General features: G+C 45.4%; 1 protein-coding gene across 1 annotated transcript in view; it reads left to right on the top strand.

Moving 5' to 3' along the window:
- Positions 1–1,934: 1,934 nt before the first annotated feature.
- Positions 1,935–23,462, top strand: part of TPRG1 (tumor protein p63 regulated 1) — a 173,120-nt gene continuing 151,592 nt past the window's right edge. Inside the window, exon 1 of the mRNA XM_077290279.1 lies at positions 1,935–2,121. The gene's annotated coding sequence lies outside the window, so the exon portion shown is untranslated. The remainder of the gene's footprint in view (positions 2,122–23,462) is intronic.

Below are 23,462 nucleotides of genomic sequence, written 5' to 3' on the forward strand. Positions count from 1 at the left end.
GGCAGGGTTTACCGCACAGGCTGTATATACAGTGCAGGCAGGGTGTACACCACAGACAGTATATACAGTGCAGGCAGGGTGTACACCACACAGTATATACAGTGCAGGCAGGGTGTACAGCACAGGCTGTATATACATTGCAGGCAGGGTGTACAGCACAGGCAGTATATACTGTACAGTGCAGGCAGGGTGTACACCACAGGCAGTATATACAGTGCAGGCAGGGTGTACAGCACAGGCAGTATATACTGTACAGTGCAGGCAGGGTGTACACCACAGGCAGTATATACAGTGCAGGCAGGGTGTACAGCACAGGCAGTATATACAGTGCAGGCAGGGTGTACACCACAGGCAGTATATACAGTGCAGGCAGGGTGTACACCACAGGCAGTATATACAGTGCAGGCAGGGTGTACAGCACAGGCAGTATATACAGTGCAGGCAGGGTGTACACCACAGGCAGTATATACAGTGCAGGCAGGGTGTACACCACAGGCAGTATATACAGTGCAGGCAGGGTGTACACCACAGGCAGTATATACAGTGCAGGCAGGGTGTACACCACAGGCAGTATATACAGTGCAGGCAGGGTGTACACCACAGGCAGTATATACAGTGCAGGCAGGGTGTACAGCACAGGCAGTATATACAGTGCAGGCAGGGTGTACACCACAGGCAGTATATACAGTGCAGGCAGGGTGTACAGCACAGGCAGTATATACAGTGCAGGCAGGGTGTACACCACAGGCAGTATATACAGTGCAGGCAGGGTGTACACCACAGGCAGTATATACAGTGCAGGCAGGGTGTACACCACAGGCAGTATATACAGTGCAGGCAGGGTGTACAGCACAGGCAGTATATACAGTGCAGGCAGGGTGTACAGCACAGGCAGTATATACAGTGCAGGCAGGGTGTACACCACACACTATATACAGTGCAGGCAGGGTGTACAGCACAGGCAGTATATACTGTACAGTGCAGGCAGGGTGTACAGCACAGGCAGTATATACAGTGCAGGCAGGGTGTACACCACAGGCAGTATATACAGTGCAGGCAGGGTGTACACCACAGGCAGTATATACAGTGCAGGCAGGGTGTACAGCACAGGCAGTATATACAGTGCAGGCAGGGTGTACACCACAGGCAGTATATACAGTGCAGGCAGGGTGTACAGTACAGGAAGTATATACAGTGCAGGCAGGGTGTACACCACAGGCAGTATATACAGTGCAGGCAGGGTGTACACCACAGGCAGTATATACAGTGCAGGCAGGGTGTACACCACAGGCAGTATATACAGTGCAGGCAGGGTGTACACCACAGGCAGTATATACAGTGCAGGCAGGGTGTACAGCACAGGCAGCATATACAATGCAGGCAGGGTGTACAGCACAGGCAGTATATACAGTGCAGGCAGGGTGTACACCACAGGCAGTATATACAGTGCAGGCAGGGTGTACACCACAGGCAGTATATACAGTGCAGGCAGGGTGTACAGCACAGGCAGTATATACAGTGCAGGCAGGGTGTACACCACAGGCAGTATATACAGTGCAGGCAGGGTGTACAGTACAGGAAGTATATACAGTGCAGGCAGGGTGTACACCACAGGCAGTATATACAGTGCAGGCAGGGTGTACACCACAGGCAGTATATACAGTGCAGGCAGGGTGTACACCACAGGCAGTATATACAGTGCAGGCAGGGTGTACACCACAGGCAGTATATACAGTGCAGGCAGGGTGTACAGCACAGGCAGTATATACAGTGCAGGCAGGGTGTACACCACAGGCAGTATATACAGTGCAGGCAGGGTGTACAGCACAGGCAGTATATACAGTGCAGGCAGGGTGTACACCACAGGCAGTATATACAGTGCAGGCAGGGTGTACAGCACAGGCAGTATATACAGTGCAGGCAGGGTGTACACCAGTCCCAGTGCACACAGCACACCACTGCTGCCGCTGCGCAATCTCCTGGCCTGGAGAGAACCAGAACTACCACTTTCTAACGACACTTCCTATGTGATCACAAGGCCGGGGCGGGCGGTGCAGTTCTGTAGTCAGTCACAGGAGGAACAACAAGGAGGTGTCCCGGTCCTCCAGCTATAAGACTCCGGTAAGCCTGCACGTCCCCGGGACTTTACCCTATGTTTGTCCCATGTGAGCAGAGACAAGACTTGTGGGAAACACTGGGCCGGGAACTACTGACCCCAGCAGGGCTAATGGCTGCAGACGGCTCCGTCCAAGTCCTGCTCCGCCCTCAGGAGCCTCTCATGGGGACGTTAGAGAACTTATAGAAACTTCCTGATGTCAGCCATCCTGCAGCTGTGCCCCGCCAGGCCAGCTCCGTGTACCAGCAGCCTGTGCCTGCTGGGCTCTGTAGTGCAGCTCTCACCTTCCCGAGGCTCAGTCACAAGTGCTGAGAGTCCTGCACGGATCTGCGGGTGTGGGGTCGGCAGCTTCGGGCACAGGTTTCTTTTGAATACATGCATTTCTGACTAAAAATAGTTTTGCTTGTAAAAGCCGATCAGTCCTCATCTTTCTTAATGAAACCCAAGTGATAAATGATTTTTTGCCCCAATTGCATATGGCTATGTGCACACGTTGCGGATCCACAGCGTTTTTTGCGGTACAGAAACGCTGCAGATCCGCAAGTGATTTACAGTACAATGTAAATCATTGGTAAAGAAAATATGCTGTGCTAATGGTGCGGAAAATTCCCTGCGGAAACGCTGCGGATTAAAAGCTGCATTGTCTTTGTACCCATTCCATTATAGAAATCTGCAGGGGTAAAAAATGCAAGAAATCTGCACAAAAAACGCAAAAAAAACCTGCTTCAAATCCGCACCTGTGTTTTCTGCCAAGAGTTGCAGAATCCACACCGACAATTCCTAATCCTAATCTGCACCGTGTGCACATAGCCTTAGGTGGTTCCCACGAGCATATATAAGCGATGAGTCTCCTCCGGGAGAGTGGCACCATTGTTTCTCACCTGTCATCCGGGTGCTCTCCGTATATAATCCGTTTTTTACTGCTCAGCTATTCATCGTGTCCTGTTAGGGTATGTGCATACGTAGGTGGGATGTCTGCCGATTTTTCCACACCTGTTTTAAGAAATCCGCAGGTAAAAAGCACTGCGTTTTACCTGCGGATTTACCGCTGATTTTGTGCGGATTCCACCTGCGGTTTTACACCTGTGGATTCCTATTATGGAGCAGGTGTAAACCACTGCGGAATCCGCACAAAGAATTGACATGCTGCGGAATAAACAACGCAGAGTTTCCACACGTTTTTTTTCCGCAGCATGCGCACTGCGGATTTTGTTTTCCATAGGTTTACATGGTACTGTAAACTCAGGGAAAACTGCTGCAGATCCGCAGCGTCAATACCGCTATGTGTGCACATACCCTGACGGATTTGCAATGCGTTGGTTAACAGCTCATGCTATACTGGGTGGCATCCAATTTTTATTTTTTTTTACGCTCCCATAGACTTGAATGGATGAGTTTCGTCCGAGTTACAGAAGAGACCAGTGTTTGCCGCGATTTTCTTTTTTTCACATGCAGACTCAATCCGCTAATCTGCACGGCCCATTGAATATCACTGGTCCAAGAGCTGTTTGTTTTTTCTCATGAGCCGCACTTAGGGTATGTGTCCACTTTCAGGATGGCCGGCGGTTTGGACGGAGCAGCAAACCCGCTCCGCCCTAAGCCCTGCCCCCTTCAGTGACGCGATGATGCCGGATGTGTTCATTGCACCCCACACATAGGGCCCTGTGATATACCTTGCGGCGGCGCAGCGTCACCACAAGGTACACGGACATGCTGCGATCTTAAAAGACGCGCAGCATGTCCGGAATCGCAGGGCCGCCGGGTGCGTGTTACCACACATAGTGGACACGGGATTTCATAAAATCCCCTCCACTATGCTGGAACATCTGGACGCTGCGTGTTGGATGCTGCGTGTTTGACGCTGCGGGTCTGCACAGCGTCAAACACCCAGTTTTTCCTGAACGTGGACACAAACCCTTAGACTGAAAATACGCTTGTGTGAACGAGCCCTAAAGTGTCAACTTAGATCCGGGGCTTTTGAGATTCCGCAGATTAGATTACATTACGTCATTGAGCTGCATTTTTCTGACTTCGGTAACGTTCCTCTTGAGGCGCATCAGTTCTTTTCAGTGTTAGTCAATATTAAAGGGAACCTGTCACCCCCCCCCCAGGCATATGAAACTAAAAGAGCCACCGTGTGCACCAGTAATGCTGCATTCTGACAAGGTGGCTCTTTTAGTTCTGGGTGCTGTAACTAGAGAAATAATCAGTTTTTTAATTTGTAAGAAATACCTGCTCCTCAGTCAAGTAGGCCGGCGTTTCCCCCCTGCTTTAGACGCCACACAGCCGTCACTCACATCTTCTTGGCGCCGGGCGCCGCCTCCTCCTCACCGCTGTTTTCAAAATAGCCGGCGCCTGCGCTCTTTTCCCCTGTCTGGTGCAGGCGCAGTGAGCGCTGCCCGTCTTTCCTCATATGCAGCCCAGCTGACTGCGCCTGTGCGGCCGCCCTGCTTGGGAATCCCAGCCCCGCAATGTGAATAAATCATAAGTCACTGCGGGGCTGGGAATCACAGGCAGGGCGGCCGCACAGGCGCAGTCAGCTGGGCTGCATATGAGGAAAGACGGCCAGCGCTCACTGCGCCTGCACCAGGCAGGAAAAAAGCGCGCAGGCGCCGGCTATTTTGAAAACAGCGCTGAGGAGGCGGCGCCCAGTGCCAAGAAGATGAGAGTGATGGCTGTGTGCTGTCTGAAGCGGGGGGGAAACGCCGGCCTCCAGGACTGAAGACAAGGTATTTCAGACAAATTATAAAACTGATTATTTCTGCAGTTACAGCACCCAGAACTAAAAGAGCCACCTTGTCAGAATGCAGCATTACTGCTGCACTAGGTGGCTCTTTTAGTTTCATATGCCTCACAGATTTGCCGATTTGTAATCTCACCAAAAACTCATCTTGAGAATGTAAAGGGGTTGTCTGGGGCTTTAAAGGGAACCTGTCAGCAGGATTGTGCTCAGTAACCTACAGACAGTGTCAGGTCGGTGCCGTTATACTGATTAGGCCGGCATCACACTGGCGTTTTTAGAAGCCTATGGAAAAAAGTCCCCTAATGCTTTATAAGTATTCCTTTTAGTATCTCACTATAGACTGTAAACGGTGATTTTGAAAAGAAATGGCAGCAATATGCTGTGATTTCTGCAAATACATCAGTAAAGAGAATGCTCTGTTCACTATAGGTGACAGCAGTAATGCAGCAGCAGACTTGTCGTACAGAAGCGTTCAGAAAACAGATAGGGTATGTTCACACATGACAGATAAGTAGCAGACATTTTTGTAGACATGTTATAGATTTCTGTAAATCCCAGTCAGTTTGATGGGTCATTGAACTTCTGCAACAGCTCTAAGGCTATGTGCACACGTTGCGGATTTTGATGAATTTCCGAAGCGTTTTTGGACGTGCAGAATTACATCAAAACTGCAGTGTAGTGTCCAAGCAATGATAGTAAATGGGAAATTGAGAATTGTTGTGTACATGCTGCGGAAAAATCAGCGCGGAATCGCAGAGTTTTATTTTCCGCAGCATGTCAATTCTTTTTGCGGATCTGCAGCGTTTCTGCTCCCATTGACTACCATTGATTCAGTCAAATCCGCAGAAAAATTGCAGGTTTAAAAAGATCTGCGGTTTTGCTGCGGATTTGGGTGTGAGAAACGCTGCAGATCGGGAGGAGGAAGAGTGTGTGGGCGGAGACTGTGTGTGCTGAGAAGATTCGCGTGTCTGTGTGCGCGTGTTTGTGTCTGTATGTGTGTGCAGGGGTCTGCGGGGCTGAGTGTGTGCGGGGCTGTATGTGTGTGTGCGGGTCTTGTGTAGGCAGGCATCGTCCTATGGGACTACTATGCCTTCTACAGTGACAGGTAGCTGGATGATGGGACAGTAGTAGTCCCATCATCCGGCTACTTTGTAAAAAAAAAAAAAAAAAAAAAAAAAAAAGAACACATACACACATATAGACATACAGTACATACAACATACAGTACATACTCACTATTCATCTAGTCCCCAAAGCCCTCAATCACATGTAAAAAAAAAAAAAAAAAAAAAAAATGTTACCAACAGTATACGCTCTGATCCGATGTAATCCATTTAATAACGAGTGTCGCATGACGATCTCCTGTGGAGAGCTGTCACATCAGCAGATGCAACAGCTCTCCAGGGGCTCCGGGGATACAGTGACAGGAGGTAATCCTCCGCACTGTATATCTCCGCCATGAGTTCGGTATAATTCATACTATCACTTGCGGCAATGCTGCGTGGGAAAATTGTCACACAGCAGTGCCGTAAAGTGAGAGGCCATTGAACCCTTAGTGATAACACTGCAGGAGGCCTATAGCGCAGTCACATCTCCGGATGTGACTGCTCTATAGTGTAATAATTATAGGGGATAACTCAGGAGACTCTTTGCGTGGAACAAGACAACTACAGGACACAGTTTTATAAGTGGTAAAGTCTATATTATCACACGGTGATTCAAACAGGTGCAGAGAGAAACTCAAGTCCACAACACTTGGTGTAAATATTAAACGCAGCTCAGCAGTCTATAGGAAACTTCAGAGGAAAATGCAATCACGCAGAAAGTCTATGAAGCACAGTTATTCTTGAGGATACTTGACACAAATAAATCCTTGTCTTAGTCCAAACACAGATAGATATGCTTATAAGGCAGTTCAAATCATATCTTAGCTCAACCAGGGAGGTCTGGGTAATAGTCTCAGGTTCTTGCAGAGCAGAAACAGCTTACATGTCCAGCAAATGCAGAATGGAAGTAAACACGAGCAGCAGAAGAAGGCGGATTACTGGAACTGGTGTATGCAGCAGGAACTCAGAGCAGAGTAGCAGGATCACCACACAGGTTCACAGGAGCAGTTATATAGCCAGGGAGTAATCAGAGGTCAGGAGCTGGATGCAAGGCAGAATACTCTAGCACAGACTGAAGGCTGGGGTGGAGTTTTATAGCAGGAAGTGTTATGATCTGGTGGCCTAAGAGCAGCATGAGACGTACTCTGGAGAAGGTGGTACCTGTACTGACCGCAGACCCTGAACCTAACACCGCAACTAGAAGTAGCCGTGGAATGTACCTAGCGCTCCCTAGACATCTCCACACAGCCGGAGGACTAATTACCCCTAGAGATAGAAAAGGGAAAACTATCTTGCCTCAGAGAAAATCCCCAAAGGATAGACAGCCCCCCCACAAATATTGACTGTGAGAGAAGAGGGAAAAAACATACACAGACTGAAATGAGAATTTAGCAAAGGAGGCCACTTCTAGCTAAATAGAAAGGATAGGACAGAGTACTATGCGGTCAGTATTAAAACACTAGAAAATATCCACCACAGAAAATACAAAATCTCCACAGCTAACTAAAGATATGGAGGGTATATCTGCATCTCCAGAGATACCAGCTTGGCTAAACAAATCCTTATACAGACCAAGCTGGACAAGACAAAAACATGGGAAAGAACTGAACAATAAGGCCACAGCATGTGGACAGCAAAAATCAAGGCCAGAACTTATCTTTATTGAAATGAACTGCAAAGCAGAAGAGACCAGGCAGGGATGTGAATCCTCCAGGAACAATGGACAACTGGCACTGACTAAAGGGTGAAGCAAGACTAAATAGCCCAGTCGAAATTGCAAAAAGTGAACACACCTGATAAATGCTGCGATTCAGAGACAGCAGCGCTACCACTTACAACCACCGGAGGGAGCCCAAGAGCAGAATTCACAACAGGGAAGACACAGTGCACATGAGACCAAAGACGCCATCTTGGAAAAGGGCAGTAATGCACAAAAGGTAAAAAATGTTCAGAGTCCTGACATATAGGGAAGATTGTCGTGGGACACTCGTTATTAAACGGACTGCGTAGGACCAGGGAGTATTTGTGTTGTTTTTTTATTTTTTCCAGGAGATCGAGGGCGTCACATGGATTGGCAGAACAATAAAGATGGCAAAACTGTGTAGTGTTTTATTTCATTAAAATACTTTATTCTGGCTGTGTGTTTATTTAACCCATTAACAACTGTAGGATTAGTAATTGATAGGTGTCTTATTGACACCTCTCCATTACTAATGAGCTTGATGTCACCTTACAATACAAAGGTGACATTAACCCCTTATTACCCCATATGCCACATGCAAGTGGGAAGAGAGAGGCTAAGTGCCGGAATTGGCACATCTTAGAGATGCGCCATTTCTGGGGCGGTTGTGAGCTGGTGTTTGTCGCCGGGGGGGGGGGGCAATATCCATGGCCCCTCTTTAGGCTATGAATATCAGCCTGCAGTTGTCTGCATAGCCTTTTCTGGCTGATAATTATGGGGACCCCACATCGTTTTTTGGGGGGAGGTCCCCCTATTTTAATAGCAAGTAAAGTCTAAATATACAGCTGTTGTCGGATAGTCATAGCCTGGGAAGATCCATGGGTATTAACCCCTTCCCAGGCAATAAACATCGGCCCCTAGTCGCTGGCTTGCCCTCTCTGGCGTAGAAAATTGCGCGGGAACCCACGCCATTTTTTGTTCAATAAATGAAACAGATATTGCGTTTAAGGCTGGGGTCACACTTACGAGAAACTCGCACAAGTCTCTCGCATCAATACCTGTTTATTACTAAACATCAGGCTTGGTATTATCTATCTATCTATCTATCTATCTATCTATGTGTGTAAACATTATTCTTCAATGGAGTATGTAAAGGAAGAGGTTGGACAAGAAATAACATCACAATTCTTTTTTTTTTTTTGTTCAACGATAGATCTTTATTTAGGTTACAAAAACGCATGCAAACTGCATGAAAAAAATGCATGAAAATACGCATCAAAAACGCATCAGAAACGCATCAAATCTGTGTGGATTTTTACCTGCGTTTTCTGCCAAGAGATGCAGAATCTGCGCCGAAAATTCCATAGGCAAATCTGCAACGTGTGCACATACCCTTATTAACCCCTTAACCCTCTAAGATTTTTTTGTTTTTCGCTCTCCTTCTTTCCAGAGCCATAACTTCTTTATTTTTTTGTCAATATGGCCATTTGAGGGCTTATTTTTTTGCGGGACGAGTTGTAATTTTGAAGAACACCATTAGTTTTACCATGTCGTGTAACAGAAAACGGGAAAAAAATTCCAAGTGCAATGAAATTGCAAAAAAAGTGCAATCCCACACTTGTTTTTTGTTTGGCTTTTTTGCTAGGTTCACTAATTACTAAAACTGACCTGCCATTATGATTCTCCAGGTCATTGCGAGCTCATAGACACCAAACAGGTCTAGGTTCTCTTTTATCTAAGTGGTAAAAAAAATTCCAAAATTTGCTAAAAAAATTTAAAAAAATATTGCGCAATTTTCTGATACCCGTAGCGTCTCCATTTTTCGTGATCTTGGGTCGGGTGAGGGCTTATTTTTTGCGTTCCAAGCTAACGTTTTTAATTATATCACTTTTGTGCAGATACGTTCTTTTGTTCGCCCGTTATTGCATTTTAATTCAATGTCGTTGCGACTAAAAAAACGTAATTTTGGAGTTTTGATCTTTTTTCTCGCTACGCCATTTAGCGATCAGGTTAATCCTTTTTTTTTTATCGGGCGATTCTGAACACGGCGATACCAAAAATGTGTAGGTTTGATTTTTTTTTATTATAGGTTTATTTTGATTGGGGCGAAAGGGGGATGATTTGAACTTTTATATATTTTTTTATTTTTTATATTTTTAAACACATTTTTTTTTTATTTTGGCATGCTTCAATAGCCTCCATGGGAGGCTAGAAGCATCCACTACTCGATTGCCTCTGCAGCAGATCACATGACGGGGGGTCAGCGGTGTGCGTACTTCCGGCCGCGCGGACGACAGCTCTTGTTATATGCCGCTGTCTAGAGTTTGACAGCGGCATTTAACTAGTTAATGTGCGCGGACTGATCGCGATTCCGCATGTTGAAAACAGCTGACATGTCACGGCTTTGAGATGGGCTCACCGGCGGAGCCCACCTCAAAGCGGGGGATACTGCCAGTTGACATGCTATTCTGTCAGCTGGCAGAAAAGGGTTAATGACACTATCCTTTCATATAAAAGATACAAATATCACACCGACTATTCTACTGAATATATGCAGCACCTGGGACAGGGAATTGCTAAAATAATGACTTCATGACAGAATGATGATGTTGGAAACTTTAGGAAGAATCTGTTAGGCCGGCGTCACACTACGGTAGAATACGGGCGAGTGCTGTTCGAGAAAATATCACATAGCACCAGTGTTAATCTATGGGGCGGCTCAAATCACCATATTTTTTCTCAGGTGTATTCGACGTGCGTGTAAAATCGCAGCATGCTCGTCCGAGACTCGCCAATGCAAGCCTATGGGTGCGAAAAAACAATCACACAGCACTCGGACCATGCGAGTGCTGTCTGATTTTTACACATCAGTGTCATTTTGCTAAGCCGGCAATTCATGTGCCGCATATAGTAAAATCACAGAGCGACAGGTTAGAATGGAATAGATATATACACATAGAATGCATAGATATATAGATGTCAGTGACACACACACACTTATATATGTATGCATTTATATTGCATAGATAGATAAAAGAAAAGCCGGCAATTCATCTGCTGTGTACTGTAAAATCACTGCAGGAGCCGATAGGATAGAAGAGATGGATTACATACAGAAAAATACATAGAGAATAGATAGATCTATAGATGTCTGTGACAAATACAATTAGTACAGTGTGTGTGCAAATTACTGTACATGTATTTAATTAATAAAAGATTATTTTCCGGAAAAAAATGATGTGGGCGCCCGCACAATTTTCGTAACCAGAGGGAAAGCTGGTGGCTGGGGGCCAATGTTTATAGTCTGGGAAGGGGTAATACCCATGGAGCTTCCCAGGCTATTAATATCAGCTCCCAACTGTATACTTAGCCTTTACTGGCTTTTAAAAAGGGGGACCCTAAAAAGAATGATGTAGGGTCCCCCTATAATTAATAACCAGCAAAGGCTATGCAGACAGCTGCGGGTTGATATTAATAGCGTAGGAAGGGGGCATGGATACTGGCTCCCCCAGGCTTAAAACATCAGCTCTCAGCCGCCCCAGAAAAGGCACATCTCTAAGATGTGCCAGTTCTGACACTTAAGGCCCCGTCTCACATAGCGAGATCGCTAGCGAGATCGCTGCTGAGTCACAAGTTTTGTGACGCAACAGCGACCTCAGTAGCGATCTCGCTATGTGTGACACGTACCAGCGATCAGGCCCCTGCTGTGAGATCGCTGGTCGTGTCGGAATGGCCTGGACATTTTTTTGGTCGTTGAGGTCCCGCTGACATCGCTGAATCGGTGTGTGTGACACCGATCCATCGATGTCTTCACTGGTAACCAGGGTAATCATCGGGTTACTAAGCGCAGGGCCGCGCTTAGTAACCCGATGTTTACCCTGGTTACCAAAAAAAACAAACAGTACATACTCGCCTTTCGGTGTCCAGGTCCCTTGCCGTCTGCTTCCTGCTCTGACTGAGTGCGGCCGTACAGTGAGAGCACAGCAGTGACGTCACCGCTGCGCTCTGCTCTCAGTGTACGGTGGCTCAGTCAGAGCAGGAAGCAGACGGCAAGGGACCTGGACACCGAAAGGCGAGTATGTACCGTTTGTTTTTTTTGGTAACCAGGGTAAACATCGGGTTACTAAGCGCGGCCCTGCGCTTAGTAACCCGATGTTTACCCTGGTTACCCGGGTGCTGCAGGGGGACTTCGGCATCGTTGAAGACAGTTTCAACGATGCCGAAGTCGTTCCCCTGATCGTTGGTCGCTGGGGAGAGCTGTGTGTGTGACAGCTCCCCAGCGACCACACAACGACTTACCAACGATCACGGCCAGGTCGTATCGCTGGTCGTGATCGTTGGTAAATCGCTATGTGAGACGGGGCCTTTAGGCCGGGATCACACATACGCGAGATACGGCCGAGTCTCGCAGGTTAAAACCCAGCTCTGGCACCTGCACTCCAGAGCGGAGCATGCAGCCACACAGCAATACATGGAGCCGCACGCTCCGCTCCGGAGTGCCGGTGCCAGAGCTGGGTTTTAACCTGCGAGACTCGGCCGTATCTCGCTGTAGTGTGACTCCGGCCTTAGCCTCGCTCTTTCAACTTGCCCTGTAGTGGTGGCAAGTGGGGTGATAGTTGGGGTGGTTGATGTCACCTTTGTATTGTCAGGTGACATCAAGCCCCAAGGTTAGTAATGGAGAGGCGTTAATAAGATGTCCCCATTACTAACCCCATAGTCACATTGTAAGAAAATACAGACACCCAGAAAAAAAGTCCTTTAATTGAAAAAATGGCACAGACTCCTTTAATAATCTTAATTAAACCATAGTTGCCACCTCGCCCATTTCCCCGATGCCTCGTCATCTGCAAAAGAGGTAAAAAACCAAACAACAATATTCCTCACCTTTCCGCAGAGATTCTTTTAATCCATTTGTCCCATGACGGGTCTAGCTCTGCTACATCTAGATGGCAGGCTGCATGGTGTGTCCATACAGCCTGTCATCCTGCAGGGAAACTGAGCACCGTGTGCTCAGTGTCTCTCTTTGAAGTGCTGTTCCCTGTCTGAGGGCACCACGAGCGTGAGAAAGTTCTCCTGCTCCTTGTGCCATCTGACAGGTCCTGCGAGTTCACTACCAATCTTCTCACTTCACCTATGTGACGTTGGAGCGAGCGCCATGGGAAATTTTCCCACGGCGCTCGAGCTGACATCAGAAAGGTGAAGTGAGTTCATTGGCCATAAACTCGCAGGACCTGTCAGATGGCACTGCGAGCAGGAGAACTTTCTCACACTCGCTTGTGTGACCCAGCCTTAGATAAATAATCTGACATAAGGAAGCTGTAATATAATGTTTATACACAGAATATACAACAGCCGAGTGACCCTAAACTGCGGAGCACAGGTCCTGCTTTCATTGTCTGGGGAAACAGGTTTTTGTAATTTATTAGAAGAGTAAAGTTTGCAATGGTTTATTTAACTCCTTAGGGTACATTCCCACAGTCAGTATACGTTGCGGGTTGAATTCTGCGTTCCTCCGCAGCGTCCAGATGTTACAGCATAGTGGATGGAATTTCAAGAAATCCCATGCCCCCCATGCATCATGAGACTCCTGTGAATCACCTGCGGAGACGGACATGCAGTGCGTCTTTCCAGGCCGCAGCAAGATAAATGTCACCTGTACAATATACACGTGCATCTCACAAAATTAAAATATCAAAAAGTTAATTTATTTCAGTTCTTCAATACAAAAAGTAAAACTCATATATTAGTCACTACAAACAAAGTGATTTATTTCAAGTGTTTATTTCTGTTAATGTTGATGATTACGGCTTACAGTCAATGAAAACCCAAAAGTCTTTATCTCAGTAAATTAGAATACTTTATAACACCAGCCTGAAAAATTATTTTAACTTCTGAAATGTTCGCCTACTGAAATGTATGTTCAGTAAATGCACTCAATGCTTGGTCAGGGCTCCTTTTGCATCAATTACTGCATCAATGCGGCATGGCATGGAGGCGATCAGCCTGTGGCACTGCTGAGGTGTTATGGAAACCCAGGTTGCTTTGACAGCAGCCTTTAGCTTGTCTGCATTGTTGCGTCTGGTGTCTCTCATCTTCCTCTTGACAATACCCCATAGATTCCAATCAAGCACAGTGATACTGTTGTTTTAAACCAGGTATTGGTAGTGTGGACCGCTGCCAGGTCCTGCTGGTGAATTAAATTTCCTTCTCCAAAAAGCTTGTAGGCAGAGGGAAGCATGGAGTGCTCTAAAATGTCCTGGTAGACGGCTGCGCTGACTTTGGTCTTACCGTATATACTCGAGTATAAGCCGACCCGAGTATAAGCCGACCTCCCTAATTTTGCCACAAAAAACTGGGAAAAATTATTGACTCGAGTATAAGCCTAGGGTGGAAAATACAGCAGCTACCGGTGAATTTCAAAAATAAAAATAGATGCTCCATACCGTTCATTATGGCCCCAAAGGAGGTTCCATATAAAGCTGTGCCATATATAATGCTCCATACCGTTGATTATTGCCCCATAGATGCTCCATATATAGCTGTGTCATATAGAATGCTCTGCACCGTTCATTATGGCCCCATAGATGCTCCTTATAAAGCTGTGCCATTGCTCTGCACCGTTCATTATGGCCCCATAGATGCTCCATATAAAGCAGTGCCATATATGCTCTGCACTGTTCATTATTGCCCCATAGATGCTCCTTATTAAGCAGTGCCTTATATGCTCTGCACTGTTCATTATGGCCCCATAGATGCTCCTTATAAAGCAGTGCCATATATGCTCTGCACTGTTCATTATGGCCCCATAGATGCTCCATATAAAGCAGTGCCATATATGCTCTGCACTGTTCATTATTGCCCCATAGATGCTCCATATAAAGCAGTGCCTTATATGCTCTGCACTGTTCATTATGGCCCCATAGATGCTCCATATAAAGCAGTGCCATATATGCTCTGCACAGTTCATTATGGCCCCATAGATGCTCCTTATAAAGCAGTGCCATATATGCTCTGCACTGTTCATTATGGCCCCATAGATGCTCCATATAAAGCAGTGCCATATATGCTCTGCACTGTTCATTATTGCCCCATAGATGCTCCTTATTAAGCTGTGCCTTATATGCTCTGCACTGTTCATTATGGCCCCATAGATGCTCCTTATAAAGCTGTGCCATATATGCTCTGCACTGTTCATTATGGCCCCATAGATGCTCCATATAAAACAGTGCCATATATGCTCTGCACTGTTCATTATGGCCCCATAGATGCTCCTTATAAAGCTGTGCCATATATGCTCTGCACTGTTCATTATGGCCCCATAGATGCTCCATATAAAGCAGTGCCATATATGCTCTGCACTGTTCATTATGGCCCCATAGATGCTCCTTATAAAGCAGTGCCATATACAATGCTCTGCACAGTTCATTATGGCCCCATAGATGCTCCTTATAAAGCAGTGCCATATATGCTCTGCACTGTTCATTATTGCCCCATAGATGCTCCATATAAAGCAGTGCCATATATGCTCTGCACTGTTCATTATTGCCCCATAGATGCTCCATATAAAGCAGTGCCATATATGCTCTGCACTGTTCATTATGGCCCCATAGATGCTCCTTATTAAGCTGTGCCTTATATGCTCTGCACTGTTCATTATTGCCCCATAGATGCTCCATATAAAGCAGTGCCATATATGCTCTGCACTGTTCATTATGGCCCCATAGATGCTCCTTATTAAGCTGTGCCTTATATACTCTGCACTGTTCATTATGGCCCCATAGATGCTCCTTATAAAGCTGTGCCATATATGCTCTGCACTGTTCATTATGGCCCCATAGATGCTCCTTATAAAGCAGTGCCATGTATGCTCTGCACTGTTCATTATTGCCCCATAGATGCTCCATATAAAGCAGTGCCATATATGCTCTGCACTGTTCATTATTGCCCCATAGATGCTTCATATAAAGCAGTGCCATATATGCTCTGCACTGTTCATTATGGCCCCATAGATGCTCCTTATTAAGCTGTGCCTTATATGCTCTGCACTGTTCATTATTGCCCCATAGATGCTCCATATAAAGCAGTGCCATATATGCTCTGCACTGTTCATTATGGCCCCATAGATGCTCCATATAAAGCTGTGCCATATATGCTCTGCACTGTTCATTATGGCCCCATAGATGCTCCTTATTAAGCTGTGCCTTATATACTCTGCACTGTTCATTATGGCCCCATAGATGCTCCTTATAAAGCTGTGCCATATATGCTCTGCACTGTTCATTATTGCCCCATAGATGCTCCATATAAAGCAGTGCCATATATGCTCTGCACCGTTCATTATGGCCCCATAGATGCTCCTTATAAAGCTGTGCCATATATGCTCTGCACTGTTCATTATGGCCCCATAGATGCTCCATATAAAGCAGTGCCATATATGCTCTGCACTGTTCATTATGGCCCCATAGATGCTCCATATAAAGCAGTGCCATATATGCTCTGCACTGTTCATTATTGCCCCATAGATGCTCCATATAAAGTAGTGCCATATATGCTCTGCACTGTTCATTATGGCCCCATAGATGCTCCTTATAAAGCTGTGCCATATATGCTCTGCACTGTTCATTATGGCCCCATAGATGCTCCATATAAAGCAGTGCCATATATGCTCTGCACTGTTCATTATGGCCCCATAGATGCTCCATATAAAGCAGTGCCATATATGCTCTGCACTGTTCATTATTGCCCCATAGATGCTCCATATAAAGTAGTGCCATATATGCTCTGCACTGTTCATTATGGCCCCATAGATGCTCCTTATAAAGCTGTGCCATATATGCTCTGCACTGTTCATTATGGCCCCATAGATGCTCCATATAAAGCAGTGCCATATATGCTCTGCACAGTTCATTATGGCCCCATAGATGCTCCTTATAAAGCAGTGCCATATATGCTCTGCACTGTTCATTATTGCCCCATAGATGCTCCATATAAAGCAGTGCCATATATGCTCTGCACTGTTCATTATGGCCCCATAGATGCTCCTTATAAAGCTGTGCCATATATGCTCTGCACTGTTCATTATGGCCCCATAGATGCTCCTTATAAAGCAGTGCCATATACAGTGCTCTGCACTGTTCATTATGGCCCCATAGATGCTCCTTATTAAGCTGTGCCTTATATACTCTGCACTGTTCATTATGGCCCCATAGATGCTCCTTATAAAGCTGTGCCATATATGCTCTGCACTGTTCATTGTTGCCCCATAGATGTGCCATATAAATCTGTGCCATATATAACGCTGCTGCTGCAATAAAAAAAAAACAACACATACTCACCTCTCTTGCTGACTGATCAGGCAGAGCGCGGCGCGCACACTATATGAGTCATCGCGCCCTCTGACCTGAACAGTCAGAGCCAGAGGACGGGAAGACTGAGCGGCGCCCGGCGGGTGGAACGTGGACAGGTGAATATAAAATACTCACCTAGTCCCGGCGCTCCTGGCGCTCCCCCTGCCTGTCACACTGTCTTCGGTGCCGCAGCTCTTCCTCTGTCAGCGGTCACTGGCACCGCTGATTAGAGAAATGAATTTGCGGCTCCACCCCTATGGGAGTGGAGTCCATATTCATTTCTCTAATGAGCGGTCCCACGTGACCGCTGAACAGGGGAAGAGCTGCGGCACCGAAGACAGTGTGACAGGCAGGGGGAGCGCCAGGAGCGCCGGGACTAGGTGAGTATGCGACACGCTCTCTCCCCCTCACCCGCCGACCGTGACTCGAGTATAAGCCGAGAGGGGCACTTTCAGCCCAAAAATTTGGGCTGAAAATCTCGGCTTATACTCGAGTATATACGGTAATTAAAACACAGTGGACCTACACCAGCAGATGACATGGCTCCCCAAACCATCACTGATTGTGGAAACTTCATACTGGTTTAAAAACAACAGTATCACTGTGCTTCTTTGGCCAGCAAACTTGTCTGACCTTAACCCCATAGAGAATCTATGGGTATTATCAAAAGGAAGAAGAGAGACACCAGACCTAACAATGCAGAGGAACTGAAGGCTGCTATCAAAGCAACGTGGGCTTCCATAACACCTCAGCAGTGCCACAAGCTGATCGCCTCCATGCCACGCTGCTTTTATGCAGTAATTGAGGCAAAAGGAGCCCTGACCAAGTATTGAGTGCATTTACTGAACATACATTTCAGTAGGCCAACATTTCGGATGTTAAAATCATTTTTTCAAGCTGATGTTATAATGTATTCTAATTTACTGAGATAATGACTTTTGGGTTTTCATTGGCTGTAAGCCATAATCATCAATATTAACAGAAATAAAGACTTGAAATAGAGTAATTACAGAGAGATCTATTATTATTATTATATTTAATACATGTATTCCATGGTGCTTTACATGTGAATAGGGGCAAATATAGACAAATACAATTAACCCCTTCCTGACATCAGACGTACTATCCCGTCGAGGTGGGGTGGGCCCGTATGACCGCCGACGGGATAGTACGTCATCACCGATCAGCGGCGCTCACGGGGGGAGCGCGGCCGATCGCGGCCGGGTGTCAGCTGCATATCGCAGCTGACATCCGGCACTATGTGCCAGGAGCGGTCATGGACCGCCCCCGGCACATTAACCCCCGGCACACCGCGATCAAACATGATCGCAGTGTACCGGCGGTATAGGGAAGCATCGCGCAGGGAGGGGGCTCCCTGCGGGCTTCCCTGAGACCCCCGGAGCAACGCGATGTGATCGCGTTGCTCTGAGGGTCTCCTACCTCCCTCCTCGCCGCAGGTCCCGGATCCAAGATGGCCTCGGCATCCGGGTCCTGCAGGGAAGGAGGTGGCTTACCGAGTGTCTGCTCAGAGCAGACACTTGGTAAGCCTGCAGCCCTGCACAGCAGATCGCAGATCTGGCAGAGTGCTGTGCACACTGCCAGATCAATGATCTGTGATGTCCCCCCCTGGGACAAAGTAAAAAAGTAAAAAAAAAATTTTTCCACATGTGTAAAAAAAAAAAAAAAAAAAATCCTAAATAAATAATAATAAAAAAAAATATATTATTCCCATAAATACATTTCTTTATCTAAATAAAAAAAACAAAACAATAAAAGTACACATATTTAGTATCGCCGCGTCCGTAACGACCCAACCTATAAAACTGCCCCACTAGTTAACCATTTCAGTAAACACCGTAAGAAAAAAAAAAAAAACGAGGCAAAAAACAACGCTTTATTACCATACCGCCGAACAAAAAGTGGAATAACACACGATCAAAAAGACTGATATAAATATCCATGGTACCGCTGAAAACGTCATCTTGTCCCGCAAAAAACAAGCCGCCATACAGCATCATCAGCAAAAAAATAAAAAAGTTATAGTCCTGAGAATAAAGCGATACCAAAATAATTATTTTTTCTATATTTTAGTTTTTATCGTATAAAAGCGCCAAAACATAAAAAAATGATATAAATGAGATATCGCTGTAATCGTACTGACCCGACGAATAAAACTGCTTTATCAATTTTACCAAACGCGGAACGGTATAAACGCCTCTCCCAAAAGAAATTCATGAATAGCAGGTTTTTGGTCATTCTGCCTCACAAAAATCGGAATAAAAAGCGATCAAAAATGGTCACGTGTCCGAAAATGTTACCAATAAAAATGTCAACTCGTCCCGCAAAAAACAAGACCTCACATGACTCTGTGGAGCAAAATGTGGAAAAATTATAGGTCTCAAAATGTGGAGACTCAAAAACATTTTTGCTATAAAAAGCGTCGCTGGTTTCACACTTGCGTTTTTGTCTGCAGCGTTTTTTGCACAAAAAAACACATGCGTTTTTTCCCTATATTTAACATTGAAAACGCATGCGGTTTTTTTGTACGCGTTTGGTCGCGTTTTCAAACGCACGCATTTCAGAAATACAACCTGCAGTATTTTCTTGCGTTTTTAAGCACATGCGTTTGTTTGCGTTAAAAACGCAGGCATTTTTATCGAAAAAAAACAGAAAACACACTGAAAAGCCACCCACCACCATCAAGGTGATAAAGGGATCCAAACCCTAACCCTAACTCTACCCCTAACCTCACCCCTAACCGTTTAATGAACATTTTCTGACAGTCATAGTGCCACGTATTTCAGTGCCACGTATTTCAGTGCCACGTATTTCAGTGCCACGTATTTCAGTGCCACGTATTTCAGTGCCACGTATTTCAGTGCCACGTATCACGTATTTCAGTGCCACGTGTTTCAGTGCCACGTATTTCAGTGCCACGTATTTCAGTGCCACGTATCACGTATTTCAGTGCCACATATTTCAGTACCACATATTTCAGTGCCACGTATTTCAGTGCCACGTATTTCAGTGCCACGTATTTCAGTGCCACGTATCACGTATTTCAGTGCCACGTGTTTCAGTGTCACGTATTTAAGTGCCACGTATCACATATTTCAGTGCCACGTATTTCAGTGCCACGTATTTCAGTGCCACGTATTTCAGTGCCACGTATTTCAGTGCCAGGTATTTCAGTGCCACGTATTTCAGTGCCACGTATCACATATTTCAGTGCCACGTATTTCAGTGCCACGTATTTCAGTGCCACGTATTTCAGTGCCACGTATTTCAGTGCCACGTATTTCAGTGCCACGTATTTCAGTGCCACGTATCACGTATTTCAGTGCCACGTGTTTCAGTGCCACGTGTTTCAGTGCCACGTATTTCAGTGCCACGTATTTCAGTGCCACGTATTTCAGTGCCACGTATTTCAGTGCCACGTATTTCAGTCACGTTTAGGGTTAGGGGTAGGGTTAGGGTTAGGGCTAGGGTTGGAGGTAAAGTTAGGGTTGGGGCTAAAGTTAGGGTTGGGGCTAAAGTTAGGGTTAGGGTTTGGATTACATTTACGTTTGGATTAGGGTTGGGATTAGAATTATGGGTGTGTCAGGGCTAGGAGTGTGGTTAGGGTTACCGTTGGGATTAGGGTTAGGGGTGTGTTTGGGTTAGGGTTTCAGGTAGAATTGGGGAGTTTCCACTGTCCAGACACATCAGGGGCTCTCCAAGTGCGACATGGCGTCCAATCTCAATTCCAGCCAATTCTGCGTTGAAAAAGTAAAACAGTGCTCCTTCCCTTCCGAGCTCTCCCGTGCGCCCAAAAAGGGGTTTACCCCAACATATGTGTTATCAGCGTACTCGGGACAAATTGAACAACAACTTCTGGGGTCCAAGTTCTCTTGTTATCCTTAGGAAAATAAAAATTTGGGGGGCTAAAAATCATTTTTGTGGGAAAAAAAAAGATGTTTTATTTTCACGGCTCTGCGTTATAAACTGTAGTGAAACACTTGGGGGTTCAAAGTTCTCACAACACATCTAGATAAGTTCCTTGGGAGGTCTAGTTTCCAATATGGGGTCACTTGTGGGGGGTTTGTACTGTTTGGGTACATCAGGGGCTCTGCAAATGCAACGTGACGGCTGCTGACCAATCCATTTAAGTCTGCATTCCAAATGGCGCTCCTTCCCTTCCGAGCTCTGTCATGCGCCCAAACAGTGGTTCCCCCCCACATATGGGGTATCAGCGTACTCAGGACAAACTGGAAAACAAATTTTGGGGTCCAATTTATTCTGTTACCCTTGTAAAAATACAAAGCTGGGTGCTAAAAAATCATTTTTGAGAAAAAAAATTAAAATTATTTTCACGGCTCTGCGTTATAAACTTCTGTGAAGCACCTGGTGGGTCAAAGTGCTCACCACACATCTAGATAAGTTCCTTAGGGGGTCTACTTTCCAAAATGGTGTCACTTGTAGGGAGTTTCAATGTTTAAGCACATCAGGGTCTCTCCAAACGCAACATGGCGTCCCATCTCAATTCCAGTCAATTTTGCATTGAAAAGTCAAATGGCGCTCCTTCCCTTCCAAGCTCTGCCATGCGCCCAAACAATGGTTTACACCCACATATGGGGTATCATCGTACTCAGGACAAATTGCACAACATTTTTTGGGGTCCAATTTCTTCTCTTACCCTTGGGAAAATAAAAAATTGGGGGCAAAAAGATCATTTTTGTGAAAAAATATGATTTTTTATTTTTACGGCTCTGCATTATAAACTTCTGTGAAGCACTTGGTGGGTCAAAGTGCTCACCACACATCTAGATAAGTTCCTTAGGGGGTCTACTTTCCAAAATGGTGTCACTTGTAGGGAGTTTCAATGTTTAGGCACATCAGGGTCTCTCCAAACGCAACATGGCGTCCCATCTCAATTCCAGTCAATTTTGCATTGAAAAGTCAAATGGCGCTCCTTCCCTTCCAAGCTCTGCCATGCGCCCAAACAATGGTTTACACCCACATATGGGGTATCATCGTACTCAGGACAAATTGCACAACATTTTTTGGGGTCCAATTTCTTCTCTTACCCTTGGGAAAATAAAAAATTGGGGGCAAAAAGATCATTTTTGTGAAAAAATATGATTTTTTATTTTTACGGCTCTGCATTATAAACTTCTGTGAAGCACTTGGTGGGTCAAAGTGCTCACCACACATCTAGATAAGTTCCTTAGGGGGTCTACTTTCCAAAATGGTGTCACTTGTAGGGAGTTTCAATGTTTAGGCACATCAGGGGCTCTCCAAATGCAACATGGCGTCCCATCTCAATTCCAGTCAATTTTGCATTGAAAAGTCAAATGGCGCTCCTTTCCTTCCGAGCTCTGCCATACGCCCAAACAGTGGTTTACCCCCACATATGGGGTATCAGCGTACTCAGGACAAATTGTACAACAACTTTGGGGGTCCATTTTCTCCTGTTACCCTTGGTAAAATAAAACAAATTGGAGCTGAAATAAATTTTGTGTGAAAAAAAGTTAAATGTTCATTTTTATTTAAACATTCCAAAAATTCCTGTGAAACACCTGAAGGGTTAATAAACTTCTTGAATGTGGTTTTCAGCACCTTGAGGGGTGCAGTTTTTAGAATGGTGTCACACTTGAGTATTTTCTATCATATAGACCTCTCAAAATGACTTCAAATGAGATGTGGTCCCTAAAAAAAAAATGGTGCTGTAAAAATGAGAAATTGCTGGTCAACTTTTAACCCTTATAACTCCGTCACAAAAAAAAATTTTGGTTCCAAAATTGTACTGATGTAAAGTAGACATGTGGGAAATGTTACTTATTAAGTATTTTGCGTGACATATGTCTGTGATTTAAGGGCATAAAAATTCAAAGTTGGAAAATTGCAAAATTTTCAAAATTTTCGCCAAATTTCCATTTTTTTCACAAATAAACGCAAGTTATATCGAATAAATTTTACCACTAACATGTAACAGTACAATATGTCACGAGAAAACAGTGTCAGAATCGCCAAGATCCGTCAAAGCGTTCCAGAGTTATAGCCTCATAAAGGGACAGTGGTCAGAAATGTAAAAATTGGCCCGGTCATTAACGTGCAAACCACCCTTGGGGGTGAAGGGGTTAAACATGAGCAAAAAAACAAGGCATACAGGTACATAAGAGGGAGGACCTCTGCCCGCGAGGGCTCACAGTCTGCAGTATGAGTTTCACTTTTTGTATTGAAGAACTGAAATAAATTAACTTTTTGATGATATTCTAATTTTGTGAGATGCCCCTGTTTTGCAAGCGGTGATTCTGCACGGTTCAATGAACACATTAGGAATCACCTGTGTTCAAAAGCCGGCAGCATTGCCAATTCCTGATCGTGGGGACATACCCTAAAAGGGTATTCCTAACACTTTCTGATCTGTGGTACTTTGACCACCTAAAACCCATGATCCTGATAATTACAGGGCCATAAGCTGATTCAG

Source organism: Ranitomeya variabilis, chromosome 2 (genome assembly GCF_051348905.1).
Source record: "Ranitomeya variabilis isolate aRanVar5 chromosome 2, aRanVar5.hap1, whole genome shotgun sequence".
Classification (NCBI taxonomy): Eukaryota; Metazoa; Chordata; class Amphibia; order Anura; family Dendrobatidae; genus Ranitomeya; species Ranitomeya variabilis.